Consider the following 12,222-nt stretch of genomic DNA (forward strand, 5'->3'; position numbering starts at 1 on the left):
GAAAGCAGAGGGATAAAATGGGAGGGAAATAGATCCATATGCTAGCTACTGTGTGCTCCATATAGAGTCAAGAATAGCTGAGGAGACACTTCCCACCCACTGTCCTTAATGCCAAGCTTGGCACTTGGAGAAAGTGGTCTGGGGATCGCTACCTTGGCTCTTGCCTGACCTCACCAGTTCTGCCTTTCCCAGGTTACGTTTGCTGTGGTACAGTACGGAGCAGAGATCCGAACTGAATTTGACCTGCAGGAAAGCAGCAACAAGTCCAGTGCTCTCTGCAAGGTCCATAACATAACGCAGCTGGGCTCTGTGACCAAGACTGCATCCGTCCTGCAGCACGTGCTGTGAGTTACACACCCTCGAGAACTCCAGAGCCCCCCTGGGATTTCTTCTGCTTCATGCTCGTGGCGTATCTCGCCTTAAATTGCTCCCCGTAGACACCCTCTGATCCCCCCTTGTGTCTCCTTCTCACAGTCTGGAGCCTCTCCCTTTCCTCCATTCATAATGCATCCCTGGCCCAAAGGTCCCACTGATAGAGGGGGTCTGGATGTGGCTCCCCCTGGAGTCCATCAGGTCTGTTCCAGGTATCCTCCATTGGAGGGGTGGTTAAAGGGCAAAGCTGGGGTTCCCTCCCAGCTGCCTTAGGAACATTAGAACCTGCCTTCAGATTCCGAGTTCCCCTTGACCTAGTGGGGGGAGGAGGGAGCGAGGCCTAGTGGATAGAGTACAGGACTGGGACTCAGGAGACTTGCGTTCTATTCCTGGCTCTGCCACTGTTCTGATGGATGACCTCAGGCAAGGCATGTCTCCTCTCCATGCCTCGGTTATAATGATACTGACCTGCTTTGTAACGCGCTCTGAGATCATTTGATGAGAAGCGCTGTTTAAGAGCTAGGCATTATTACCCTAGATGGAGTGATCCTGTCCCTGAAGAGCACAAACCCATCTGCTAATGACTTAGTGTCCTCCACATGTGTTAGTGCAGTGGGAACTTTCTCGCATGCTGGAATTTTAGGGAGCCTCCATCAGCCCGTTGATGACCTTGACAGACATACAGCTGTGCACATGTAGCGTGTTCCATAAAACGCATCCGGGTTTGCATTCCTGCAGAGATGCGATCTTCAATGAAAGCCGCGGTTCGGTCAAGGATGCTCACAGGATGATCCTTGTCATGACCGATGGGGAGATCTTTCTGGACTCACTGTGCTTAACGGATGTGATGAGCTCCCCGAAAATGGCCACGATCGACGTTACGCCCTTGGGGTAGGTGTGAAGTGACGTGCGAGCCCAACTCCTTTGCTATAGCTCGTTTCAAAGACAAAAAGCAATTAGAGGGAAGTGGAAAGGACTGCTGGGAGCAGCAACTTCCGCAGATAACAATGTGAGTAAGGGCTACCTGTTTAGAGTGACATTCCTCTGTTGATGCGTGTACTCAGAAACTTTGGTAGTGAGTCAGGGAATAAGGAGAGGGTGAGTGGAGAGGAAATCTAGGGTGGCCTAAGTATCCAGTCTGAAATACCCAGACTTCCTTGACCCAGTCAGCCTTCCATTCTTCTGGGTGCCGTAGAGTTTATTGTGTATAAATAAGATCCTAAACCCTGAGGTGCTGTCTGCTCTGTGGGAAATCCTGGAATCCACATGGCACTTCTCACAAGAGCAAGGGAAAAGCAAAACTTTCCCTCCCCTCACACTCCAGGGTGTGACACTAAATTCTTGGGATCCTCTGGGAGAAAAACCTTTTTATCAATGTAAGAAGGTGGCGATGATTAATGAAAAAAGAAAAAAGAAAAGGAGTACTTGTGGCACCTTAGAGACTAACCAGTTTATTTGAGCATGAGCTTTCGTGAGCTACAGCTCACTTCATCGGATGCATAGCATATTGTGGAAACTGCAGAAGACATTATATACACACAGAGACCATGAAACAAAACTTTCATGGTCTCTGTGTGTATATAATGTCTTCTGCAGTTTCCACAATATGCTATGCATCCGATGAAGTGAGCTGTAGCTCACGAAAGCTCATGCTCAAATAAACTGGTTAGTCTCTAAGGTGCCACAAGTACTCCTTTTCTTTTTTCTTTTTACGAATACAGACTAACACGGCTGTTACTCTGAAACCGATGATTAATGAATTAGCTAATTTATTGTTATGGCCCCATCTGCTGTTCAGTCTGGTTACACTCTGAGCAGAACTTCACAGTGGTGTAGAATAGAGTCTGCTGGCCCAGTGAGCTCAGATGAATTCTTGGGCAGAAGGGTTTGCATTGGCCTAGGGCCTAAATTGGAAGTGGTCTGTGAAACTGGATTACTCTCTTGCCTCTTGGTATAAGGATGGCTTGGATTAGCTATTTCCTTGCAGATGAATAATTCAGAATGAGGATTCCCTCTAGAATCCAGGCTCCTGGCTGCAAACACCTCGCTCTGTTGTTGCCCTGAGTGTTTCTGGATCTCTTGGGCATTTGTTTGTTTTGTGTCTCTGTGTGAAAACTGCTCCACTTCCCTGCAATAGCCTAGTGGTTGGCTTCTTCTCCATAGGTCAGTGACGTCTTCAGCAAGCAAAGGGCCCTGAAAGAGCTGCAGCTCATTTCCTCAGACCCTGATGAAGATTACTTGTTTAAGCTGCCTATGAAGCCTTGGATGGCTTCCTGTCAGTGCTGGAGAGAAATATTTTGGGTACCTCAGGTAAAAGGCAGTAGTGTCCTGCCACTAACAAACGCTCCCGTTCTCTGTAGCCTGCACAATGAGGAGTGCTGTGGTTTTGTAAATAAATGTAAATAAAGCTCCAAACCTCAGACCGTTAAAGACCTTGTTCGTTATCTGCCAAAGCATCACAAAAACAAAACAAAAATCAAATCAGCTGAAATTCCCTGGGTAATAATTTCCCAGAGGCTTCCCTTGCTTGAGCCAGACCCTTCCCTGTTTGATCCAGCCTCCCCTTCCTTTTATACTTTGCCCCAAGTGACCTGTAACTACAACTCCCAGTTTTAAGGGAATCGAGGGATGTAGCAGGTTTTCTGAGAGGCTCATGCGCACCCAAGATCCTCTGCTCACGTGCTGGCAGATTGCTTCCATTGAATGCTGTTCTGCTGCGAGTTCTTGTCATGTACACAGGACGTTGCAGGGTTACTACCGACCCTCCTTCTCAGAGATATATCTTCCATAAGATCCTTTAACGCACTGCCAGGAATGTCTGCTGTGAGCGTAAGGTAAGTTACACCTGGCACCATGTCGCGGCTGAACCGCACAGCATTCCATTTCCGTTCTAAGGTGAAGTCCTCCTCCCACTGAAGTCAATGCTAAAATGCCCATTGATTTCAATGAGGCCAGGGTTTCACACCTAGGCTATCTCTACACTGCAGTTCCGAGAGGCATCCAAGCTAGCTGGCTAAAAGTACCCATGTAGATGTGACAGCACAGGGTGACCGCCCAAGTACAATCCCGTCCAGGACCCTGGGTATATCCTTCGGCAGCTCGCCCATGCTGCTGCGCCTTCAGTGCTCTCTTTAGTGAGCTAGCTCGAACAAAGCTATCTTGAGGATGCCTATCCATGCTGCACTTCCCAATTGCAGTGTAGCTACTATACCTTTGTCTTAAGCCCGTACTTTAGTCTGACCCATTATGGGCTGAAAGGACGCTGAATGTGTGAAGCTCACGGAGTCCTGGCCCAGGGCACTGCTGCTAAGCATATTTTCACTTTTTATTTCTTTTCTTCCCCTTCTGCTCCCCTTTCATTTCGTGTTTCTAGCGGCATATCTTCCAGAGGCAGGATCTGGCTATGAAAACCAGAACAGCAACAATAACAACATCAACTCTGACATGGAAGAGGATGACGATGACTCATGTAAGCGATGGAATACCTTGTCAAGGGATTGTGCTGTTGAATATCAATGACTAGCATAGCCTAAAGTCTCCCTGTGTTGCTGAGGACAGCTGCACTCTGAATGCTGACACTGCAATTGCAGCTTTGCAGTTTCACGCCCGTTAGCTGGCTATTGAGATGCATTTCTCGCAATGCTGGAATAATGATGGTCCTAGTCAAGAGCTCCTGACCACCTCCACCTAAATCATGCTTTTCATGTCCCAGCAGACTCAGGGACAGAGATCACCATTGTTCTGGATGGATCAGGGAGCATCGAGCCTGAGGATTTTGAAAGAGCCAAGGCTTTCATCTACAACATGATGAAAACATTCTATGAGAAGTGCTTTGAGGTACTCTCTTCTTCACTTATTGGTCTGCAAATATGGCAGCCACGGCACTTCATTAGCATTGCCCCTTTGGCCCGAGTGACTAGCCAAAGTTCAGGGCATTGCAGGATTGTTTCTGTTAGGATAAAAAATCAGTGAGACAATTCAGGTGTGTTCTGGGTGTGATCAATCTTATTGACACAAAATGTGCACACAGTCTCTTCCCTGAACACGGTAGGAACAAACAGCAGTGGGCCATTTCCCAGCTCAGAAGTCCCCAAGTCTTCAGTGAACTTTGTGCCCAAGAATCTCTGTCCCTCTGCTTCCTCACGGGATCAGGCTCACAACTGCTTCTCCCGGCTTCCTGCCTACAATACCCACGTCCTGCAGCTGATATCCTAGCCCCTGCCTTTGTACCCAGGGAAACCCCTGTTGATCTATCTGGTTTAGCTCTGGCCGGCCACAGCCTATTGATTTGGGCAGCCACCCCCATGGTCTCCAGCTGTTTTATTGTACGAAAAAGGCCTGATTGCTCTTTCTGTTGAGCCTGAAAGAGAGCTTGGCACAGCCGTTGGGTCTAACACAATATGTGAATGTCTTTGGATCCCAGAGTCCCCTGCTGGCAGCCATTAGCCCCTTTCTGCATAATATCATTTGCATTTATTATCTATGTTGTGGTAGCTCCTGAGGGCAAAGGCCCCATTGTGCTCAGTGCTCTACAAACATAGCTGTGAAGAGCTTGCCATGTGCAGTGATCTCATCAGCGGCAGGCCAGGTCAGTCCTTTGAGGGGAGAGCTCCAAAGGAAAGCCACAGTGCAGCAAGGAGTGGTGCTGATGATTCAGGGTGATTCCAGATAATTCCCTCTGCAGCCGGGAATGTATGGCAAAAAAGCAAGATGAAAACAAAAGAACTAAAAAAAATCCAACCCTCCAGTCCTGGTCTAAAGCTCTCCTCTCTCTGATCACTAAATGCAGAACAAAATATGAATCTGGTGGTGGCTCTAATTTTTCTGAACTAACATAACTTTTCTTTTATTCTCTGTGTTCATCTCTTTAGTATATAGGTGCAATTTCTGCCGGAAAAGATTTTACTTTCTTGCCCTCCTTTATAGATTCATAATAGACTGTAAGGCCAAAGAAACCATTGTGACCATCTGGTCTGATCTCCTGTAGAACATAGGCCATAGGACGTATCTGAATTAATTCCTGTTTGAACTAGAGCAGAGCTTTTAGAAAAACATCCATTCTTGATTTAAAAATTGCCAGTGATGGAGAATCTAATACAACCCTTGGTAATTTGTCCCACTGTTAAAATTGTGCCCTATCTCCAGTCTGAATTGATCTTTTCCCATTAATGCCGTTCTCTTCATTGGGAATTTCTTGACTGGTTGTTTCTGAGAGCCCCAGTTCTCTGGATCAACTATCAATATTGGACTCTTACCTGACACTTCTTTCCAGTGTGATTTTGCCCTGGTGCAGTATGGAGCTGATCTCAGAACTGAGTTTAACCTCCGGGACAGTTGGAATGCTAACGCTGCCCTCCAGAAGGTTCAGAACATCACCCATTGTGCAATGTGACCAAAACAGCATCTGCCATCCAACATGTGCTGTAAGTAACAAGATAAGAAATGGAGATACTGTATTGCTGGGTCACTTTCTGAATAGATGCGTGAACATCTGGGGCCCAGAGCTGGTCACATCTCCTTAACTGGCCAGAAGGGTCCCTAGTGAGCAGCGTGAGGCAATCCTTCCTCCACAGAACACTGAAAGTATGTTACATTTTATAGCACTTTCTGACTCTACCAGTGAAGATGGGCCTGCCTCAGTGACCCCTGGTTATCCAAAGGCTGCAGATCCCCGGGGGATTGGGAAACCAGAGGAGTCAGGCCAATAGACTTGGAGATTTGTCTTCCCTCGACCTATGTTGCTCTTCCTATGTTAGAAAATGTCGTCTGGGCTACTAAAGGCCAGTAGACAATGTGAGAGCCTAATCCCTGGCCGTGGGGCACCAGGAAAGCAATGAAAATAAAACCTGGCAAGCATCTGGAGATGCGCAATACAAACCTGAAGAATGGAACCAGGATTTGAGCTAATCAGGGTGCAGTTAATGAAGCTGGTACATGTTCTTCTCAGTGGGAAGCCCTGGGAATGGTATATGGAGTTTTTAACCTCTAGGCTGAAGGACCAAATCCATCCCAGGTTGGTGGTGACTGTGAAAGCCTTTACCACATGTGAAAGCAGCGGTGGCTGCTAAGAGACCTTTGTGAACTGAGATATTGGTCTCTGTCCAGTCCCTACTGGGATATATGTCCCCATCCCAAGATCCAACTGGAACAAACTGACTCCCTTCTCGCAGCCTCAACACAGAGGGCAAGAACTGAGTAAACCTGGGGAGTGCCATCTCCTCTGTCAATCCTATTAGCGTGTGTGCATGTGGGTGGGGGGTGGCGATGCAGTTTCCAATGTCACTCCCTTTACTGGAATGGGTAGAATAGGGATCTGAGAGTCTGGACTAACCAGAGATACTTTCTGTCTCCAGAGCTGTTGACTTGGCAATTATCCTCAGCACTAAGCTCAGTATGGCGGGGCTGGGGGGGGGGAAATCTGTCTAGTCATTTTTGAGTTATGTGAACGTGAAAGGAAAAGTCCTGAAGAATTAAGTCCCTTCTCTGGGCCTTGGTACAATTATTAGCCAGAAATTCATAGGAATTCAGCAGGTCTGTCGGCTCATCCCCCTGCCCCCAGAAACTCATTCTGTGTATGACAATTTTAACAGGGATTCCATCTTCAGTGAGAGCCAGTGGTCCCAGAAAACTGCTGCTAAAATCATGGTTGTGGTGACGGATGGGGAAATATTACTGGATCCAATGAACTTAACAGTGGTGATAAATTCACCCAAAATGGCAGGAATTGACCGCTATGTCATTGGGGTAAGTTCGGAATATCCAAAGGCTCTTGTTCTAATCTGCCCCCCTGAGCGTAGCTGATATCCCTCATCAGAGAGCAACAGGGGGGAAAGAAAGGAAAGAAATGACCCGCACGGAGACTCAGTAAGTGATGGAAATGAGGAGCATGTATAAAAATGAATAAATGGAAAGTAAAAGTACCTCACAGAGTTGTTAATATGATCAAAGGGTAAATAAAATCCAGCCCAACTCTGTGGAGTACTGCAGTTTCAAGTCTCTTGTAGACTTCCTTTCCCAGCACTCACACCATCCTTTCCTCAGATGCCTTCACTCTTTCCTCTCTTTCCATGTCACAGCTAAGTTTCTCTACCTCACCTTTAAGGCCTACGCAACTTCCGTCCTTACTTGTACCCCACCCTCGTTGACTCCTACACCTCTACTGTGCTCTGCTGTCTGCTCTGCCCAGTCGTCTTTGGTGTTCCCACTTCCTGCCCACCTTCTCTCACATGCGATCATTTTGGTTTGCTTGTCTGGTGTCAGGCATCTTCCATCTCAACGTTTAAATCTCTCCTCCAGGGGCCCACTGCATTGTGTTCATATTGCAAAGTTTAATGAAAACCATAAAGCCAGTGGGATCCATTCAGTATATATTTTAAAAAAAGCACTAAGGTAAGACAAGTCCAGATGCTGTCTTCAGTCATGGCACTGAAAGAGGGGAATGGTACATCATGATTCCACAGGATGTTGGAAGGCCGTAAGTCACAATGAATAGATAAGTTTTTAAAATCTTGCCTGAAAATCTGTGGTTTTCACAGCTGAGTAGGGGGAATTTAGCCACACAACTCCCATGGAAAGAAACAAATGGAAATATTAATTCTTTGTTAATTTATCACAATCAGCTTTATCAGTCAATGCTGCTGCTTGGTCCATAGAGAGATAGGGACAGTTTTGAGGCATTTTGCATCTTTGCTGTCTACAAAAATATATCTTTTTCAATCTAAAAGTGACCCTAAACTTAGCAGAATACTTCCCCTTCAGTGCCAACCTTAATAAAAAGAGGCATTCATGGAAATGAACTATTTTTTAAATTTTGAATTGACTCTATTTTCATCTTCAAAGGAACAAAATGTTATCTTATTATCCCTAGCAGCTCCTCAGGGACTGGTAACTGGGCCACTAGCATCAGTTATCTGAAACGTAAGCACCTTGGTTCTAGCTGGTAATTACCTCTGAAGAAAGACCGGTTCAAAAGTAATTATATATAGGTGAAGGAAGTTTTATTCTGTACATGGGTTGCAGGAGCAGAAAGTTTGGGGTTTGCGTGACAGGGAGGAGATAGAAGGTTTATTATGGAATTTGTACAAGACCGAGATACCAGAAATCGGGACACATGAATTCCGTTAGTAAGACTAAACTAATGGACAGTCTGATTTCTAAACAAATTAAGAATAGTAATTCTTTAGCAGAGAGTTATATAGAGAAACTTTAGCTTTTAAATTTTCCCCTTCTCTGCGGCTAGAATCTACTTTTCAGCAGATATGACATTAGCCTGTCATGTGGAACTGTTTCCTAAAGGCCTGATCCTAGGAGGCACTGAGAACATCAACTTATTGATGTCAATTGAAATTGCAGCTGCTGCGAGCCCTCAGGAAGCACACTGGACTGAGCCCCAGTGCAGATTCCTGGGGTTTTATAACCCCCAAACAGATGCAGTTAGGTAAAGTCACCATTTTTCGATCAAAGTGCTGCTCTTCTTCATTGATCTTGGTCTCTGTCACAGGTGGGAGAAACATTTAACAAGACCAAGGCCCTAAATGAGTTGCAGCTTATCGCCTCTGATCCAGATGAAAGTCATTTATTCCGGGTGACTAACTATTTGGCTTTAGATGGGCTCCTTTCAACCCTGCAGCAGAAAATCATTGCGATCGAAGGTGAGGGCAAACCTCCGTACCTTGTTGTCCTGTCTGAGTAATAATGAGAAAATGGCTCACTAGGTCCTCTTCTGATTCTCAGGTACGGCAGGCGATATTACAGAATATGAGCTGGCGCAAACTGGTTTCAGTGCACAGATCTTGGACAAGGCAAGTGCGTGCTGCAATCTCACTCTGGTAGATGAGTGCGTGGTGCTGTTTATTTTGCGTTTGGGAGACTTGAAAGAATCGATTCTCTGTATTTCCTATGTAATGACACACACTGCTGCTGGAGAACCAAAAGAATCAAATCTCCATTGCACACCAGAGCCTGTTTCACTGGTACCTCTTGATTACATAAAGATTTCACTTGATAGTTGATATGCTCGCTAGCTGGTGTATCTGATTTCAGCGCCTAAGGCACTTGATAGTAACTGCTGTATCGTTACCAAAATTAACTCTATTTCATGCATGCGCCTCAGAGTCAGGGGATCTAGATTCTGTTTCCCACACTGCTGGTTTTTATTTGACCATAAGGTAGATTGCCTCACCTTTGTGTGCCTCAGATTTCCCCTCTCTGGAATGGGGATAGAAGTGCCAGTCTAGCTCCTGGGGGAGCGGTGGGACTGAAAACACGGATATTTGCTAAAGTGCTTTGAGATCCTTGGGCACAAGGTACGAGAGAAGGGCAAATGATTATAATTCATTCCTCTCTTCTATCTTTCCCTATGTGAACTCTGCAGCAGCACATACTGGTTGGAGCTGTGGGGGCCTATGACTGGTCTGGTGGAGTTCTGCTGTACGATTGGGTAACCAAGACGGCAGCTTTCCTGAACGAATCTAAAGAAGCAAAGGAAGCAAGATACGGCTACCTAGGTAAATAGCACCCCCCGCAACCCCAGGGACAATCTTATTAGGTGGCGGCTCCAATCCTGCTCCCAGTATAGTTAATGGGAGAAGGATCAGGCCAAATATACCAATGTGTGGGTGGTGGTTAGTGGACAATGTGCCGGCATTGAAAGCATTAACCTGAAGAACAGCAAATCTCACAGGAACTGGCTGGATCTCTGTTTCCTGTAGCCGGGAGAGGGACTCTGCTGGAAGCACTTTCCCTCTTACCCACCAGCATAGTGGTCATTATCACTGATACACCACTGTATACCATGGCATAGTCTACATCTTGTTAATATGGATATGTTTACTGTATAGCGACTCTCAGAATGAATGGAATTTTTTTGGAGCCTGATATGGGTAAATATGGCATGTGCAGCGGATACTGGAGAGCAAACAGCTCCTGAATAATTACAAATCTTGGCCTGGAATGATGTAACGTTTTTGCTTATTAACACAAGGTCCTTATAGCATCATGAGTCCTGTACCTCCTGATATTTGACTTAGCTTCAAAAATCTCTCCATTTAGTTTTAGGTGCTCTGGACTGTGTGTGTCTTATATACCCACATAATAATGCTTGTCCTATCTTCTCCCTGTCACATAAACCCCATGAACTTTCTGTTTCTGCATCCCACAGGCCGTATTGCTTCCTTCACCTTCATGATGGCTTTCTAACCTGTCAGCCTCGAGAGGCAATTAAAGCCAGGATCAACATGTGTATATTTCAGATAGCCGTTCAGGATCTGTGATTAAATGCTAGGGATGTGTTCACAATTTGGTTGAGCGTTGCTACTGCAGAGCCATTTACACGCTGGTGCTACAGTTGTTGCCCGTTGGGGTACTGCAGCTTCAAATTCAATCAAGAGACTAGGCATCGCAAGAGAGAAAAAATTGAGCCAAATCTGCTGGGACCAATGGTGCTGACAGGTGAATCCTTCCTGATGCTAGATGAGGTGGTTATTCAGTCTTCACCATCCTTGCCTACAGGCATTATCAAGAGCTCTTGCAGTGGGTGGCAACTGAGCTCCAGATCCAACCCAAGGAGTACAGGATATTCAGCATAGGTTCCTGGACATTCTGCAGTTTTCTGGTCCTAGTCAAGTGGCCCTTCCTGTTAACAGATTAAATTAATGTTTGGGGTATATAGGAAGGTTATTTCTGAGATCAGGAACACTGAAAGCAAATACTAACTTCCTAGCTTCAGAATTACTGAGAACAGATCTTGGGCTAGTATAAGCTTTGGATTTATTCAGTATATTAAGGCCATAATTACAGCATGGTGGAAAAATTTAAATGAAATTCAAACACTGCCTTCATGTTGCATGAGTAAGCCAGCTGCATTATGGTGTATTCAGCAATCGCATACAGAAAATAGAACAGCTGAAAAGTGAGTAGTGTTGTAATGCATTAAACTACAGCAGCACAAAGGGCTTGCTATTGCTAAAATATAACCAGAACTAAAGAGTCTGGGTCAGTTTCCCCATTTTTCAAGTTAAAACTGATGAGACTTTTAAATTACTTTATCAATTTTTATAAGGGACAGAGTTAGTGGAGGTCTTGAAGGACTGGACTGTCTTCAGGGCAAGGCTATAATCTGTATGTTGGGTTCATTGCAGTGTTTTTCTTTAGCAATATATGCTGGAGACCATAGAGTAACTTGAGCTTTTTTTAAAACAAGTCAAATGTGGGTATTTATTATTTATCTCAACCACACTAATTCAACATGTTTAATGTAAATAAAGTGTTCTGGCAGTTTGATGAATCAATTTTGCCTGCCTATAAAAGGCGTTTTTTACGAGACTCATAGCCTGTATTGAAAATACCCGCTCTAAATGCCTAAAACAAGGCCTGAAAAGAAACCGGAAAGGGAACACCTCAGTGATGTTATCAGTGCCTAAATGGAGAACTCTGGTGATCTCCAAGACACCTAACTCCTGATGTTACTTGTGAGCTATTCACACCTAGGTTAGAAATTCATTTTGTGGAAGTGCACAGCAGAATGAGTTGAATCTTCCAGTCTGTTTTGCTTCAATATTAAAAAGCATTCCTACTATTTTGACAGCCATCCTCTACCATGATTTATTGCGGTCGGCCAAAACCATCCGCACATTTACTCTCATCCATGGGCTGCAATACTGGACGCCCAATATTCAAAAAAACAACGGTAAGTCAAATGTCATTGTTTCCAGCTCTGTTCTCAGTGTTCATTCTGTTTTCAACAGCTGCTCTTGCACCATTATCTTTGCAACTAGGCCATAGCCTCAACTAATTCTCATGTATGGAGGCCACCACTCTAGCTGACTGTGATATTTTGGGGATCACCCAGGC

The sequence above is a fragment of the Natator depressus genome, chromosome 17, assembly GCF_965152275.1.
Source record: "Natator depressus isolate rNatDep1 chromosome 17, rNatDep2.hap1, whole genome shotgun sequence".
In the NCBI taxonomy this organism is placed as follows: domain Eukaryota; kingdom Metazoa; phylum Chordata; order Testudines; family Cheloniidae; genus Natator; species Natator depressus.